Source organism: Vanessa cardui, chromosome 7, assembly GCF_905220365.1.
Source record: "Vanessa cardui chromosome 7, ilVanCard2.1, whole genome shotgun sequence".
Lineage (NCBI taxonomy): Eukaryota > Metazoa > Arthropoda > Insecta > Lepidoptera > Nymphalidae > Vanessa > Vanessa cardui.
Window position 1 is genome coordinate 11,100,729 of NC_061129.1, and position 3,538 is coordinate 11,104,266.

At 28.3% G+C, this 3,538-nt stretch overlaps 2 non-coding genes across 2 annotated transcripts; both read right to left on the minus strand.

Moving 5' to 3' along the window:
• Positions 1 to 1,608: 1,608 nt before the first annotated feature.
• Positions 1,609 to 1,680, minus strand: Trnap-agg. The gene has a single exon. It is a non-coding gene; the product is annotated as a tRNA-Pro (tRNA).
• A 303-nt stretch (positions 1,681 to 1,983) lies between these two features.
• On the minus strand, positions 1,984 to 2,055 carry Trnap-ugg. Its single transcript has one exon. It is a non-coding gene; the product is annotated as a tRNA-Pro (tRNA).
• Positions 2,056 to 3,538: the final 1,483 nt, after the last annotated feature.

A 3,538-nucleotide genomic window follows, 5' to 3' on the forward strand; every position in this document is an offset into this window, starting at 1 on the left:
ATATGTTCTGTTATAATTAGTTTTTCTCTAATATAACTCCATTTCGTAATTGGTTCATCTTAAAATATAACAGGCTAATAGAAGGATAAACATAATTGCTTTTTTTTAGTTCGATACATAACCTCTTATGACTTTAGTAATTACTTATTGGAGCTCCGAGCAAATAATGGGATTTAGTCGAACTGATTTAAACGAATTTTATGAATGGATCGAAGAGAATGGTAATTATAATTAATTTTTGTTCAATTTCGTTAATAATATAGCTACCACTAAAGCAGTACATTTGAGTTGCTAAAATTAAATGAGTCAGCACGACGCGTAGTTGAAATGGATCAAACAAAAAAGACAAAATTCTCAGAAGATTAATCAAGACAGTACCGGTAAGCAATTTCACAAGGCCAATAATTTGATATCGGAAATTGTAAGGAGTTAAACGGTATATTGTTCCTTACACAGTATTGTAAGGTTTTGTTTTAATAATTCAAACTTCTTATCTACATAAACCATTTTATAACCCATTTTAAAACAATAAATATTCTATATTGTGAAAGTGTCTTTTCATAATGAATCGGAAATTTCGACTAACATTAAACAGTTTATCTATCGCTTGTCTTAAAAATACGTATTGTCCTATATTACACCGCGTTGCATTAAGTATTGCTGTGTTTGAAAAGTGAGCGAGCCAGTGTAATTACGGGCACAAAGGAGATATCCCATTTTCCCGATCACAGATGACATAAAAAATCAATAATATTTAATTAAAACAATTAAATACAAGAAATCGACACGAACATAGTATATACCTACTTCACATTAACTCAGGTAATAATTTCAAAGAGAATCCGTACAAATAATTAAGCAGAAATATTTAATTTACTTTTCATTAGCGTTCTTGATTAAAGTCAAGGACGATTAATATTTTATACGTTATCTGTGTTTCGCTTTATGTAATTTGAACTTTTCAATTAAAAAAACAAAAAACCTTATATATAGTGCATTTGGCCTTAAATATATATTTTTATATTTAAAATAAATTATTAAAAGAGGTGTGTAACATATGCAGTTAAATTAATAATTGTTTATCAATCATTAACAAAGATTATTTCATTCAAGTAAATGTTGGTTATTACGATTGTAATCCATATTATGAAATTGGAGAGAGTGTATGATTGAACGCGTTCATCTCAGAAACGGCACCAATAGGCATATTTGCCTTGCCAACCAAGTACAGGTAAAACCGCTGGGCACAACACTAGTAGCAGTAGTAATAAATAACCAACAGACGACACCTAAGAGACTTATGATTGATATCGTCTTGATAGCATTTTATCTTATCTGTTTAAAACACTTTATTCGGTAACTTGTTTTTTTTATCTTTTTTCTCTGAATACACACACACTGTATACGTCGTTAATAGTTTATTATGATTGTTTTTTTTTATCATTTTGTTTGAAATCTGAGAAAAGGCCTTTTTGTTTTTAAAGAAAAGTAACTAAGGAATTGAGGAAATATTCAAATTAGGAAAAGAATTGTGAATGGTTTCTACAATTAACTAGTAATATAACTGCTTTCGTAAAGAAATGTTATTGCTAGGTTAAAAAAGAAATTGGGCTCGTCCGGGATTTGAACCCGGGACCTCTCGCACCCTAAGCGAAAATCATACCCCTAGACCAACGAGCCAACTGACGAAATGACGAAAAATACTAACATTTTTTTTTATGACTTTAAACGTACTCTTTATTTGATAATTCAACTCTTAATTTTCAATGTAATTTAATATGAAATACGAAATTATTACTAAATTAAATTTCAGGTTATTTAAGCATTACTTAAAAACCTTTGTAAAGAAAATATTGAAATATAGCTGATGATAATTAATTATGAAAAATATGTTACTCAAAAAATATATAACTAAAATGTATAATGATTGATCTATATTTAAAATTTATTTAAAATAAATTGTATTAGTACATTAAAAAAGACGGGCTCGTCCGGGATTTGAACCCGGGACCTCTCGCACCCAAAGCGAGAATCATACCCCTAGACCAACGAGCCGCTTATGTATATTGTCGAAAATGTTATTTACGTTGCTACTATCGTATTCATAAAACAATCTCATGTGGATCATCGACCTCAATGTACGTAATTGCGTCATCGTGAACCGGAATAATTTCTTGAGAAATTTTACATCAAGAACGTGTGGCTATGATATTAGTATCTTAGATACATACTATATATTATATATATGTTATAAATTAGTATTAATATGAACAATTTTATTTGTTTTGCCTTAATTACATAATGATAATAGATTGCAATTGCTTTAAAATTATATATTACATATGTATATAATATAAGTTCTAATCTTTATTTGAGTGTATAATTCGCGTGATATTTTCCCGTCGTGTTAACTTCTGCTAAAAACTACTTATCTCATTTTAAACTTATACAAGTTTCGAGTTTTTATTTGAAAAGTATGAAAGTGCATTACTTAATCTTCATGTAAGTTGCACAAGTTTTTTAAAATATGTTACATAATAAATTTGAATGTTCGAAAATTTATTATAGCTACATTTCGTATTCCAAAAAGACACAAAAGAAACATATTTGTTTTAGTATAATGAGCGTCAATGAAAAAAACGTCACGTCAAATTATTGCAACTAAGCCATACCATCTAAGTCCTCAACTTCGAAAAGAAATTACTTAGTAAATATAACATATGTCGAACAAATAAAAAAAAAACAACATTTAACTACTCCACGGACTAATTATAACGTAAATACGCGTTTATTTGAGATGTATTATAAGTCGTACATTTAAATATTCATATAAAAAATGCAATATAATGTATATCTATTTTTATTTTTACCGACTAATGTACTTACACCTCGTAGCGTAATACCTACATTAACAAAAGTTTGGTTTACTGTTCTGCCGCGAAAGGATGCTTCAAATATACTTTTTCAGTCATAGAAATTTTTTCGTTAAAAATCAACTACATTTTTGTTATTAATACTAATTAAATTATTAAAAAGGTTATTGCTGCTTGTTATTTGTTGCTATAAATTGAAATAGCATTGGTATACTGTTTCTAAAGTTATTTTCAATTCTGGTTGATATATTATATGAACTCAAAATGATATATTGTAATATTTCAGAAAACCTTTGAGTTATAATAAAGTAATAATATCTGGTAGCAATTCCATCAAAACTAACATTACTACAACTAACTTAACTAACATTTTATGCACCAATATTTTAAGCGGAACTGTGTCTTATTATAAGCGAATTCTCTTATAATTCTTTTAAGAAATAAATTCTTTAAACCTAGTTCATCATTAAGGGAGATGTTAACGTCAAAGCCATTCCAAGATACAAAAACATCAAAGTAGTCTTTTGGAAAATTTAACAAAAGAAGTACGTGAATTACGGAAACAAAATAGCAGCGACGATGTAACTAATTACCGTTATAATCAGTACGAATTTGACACGAGTGTTGCGTCACAGGTAATGCTGTCTCTTTCTAAAATTTTTACG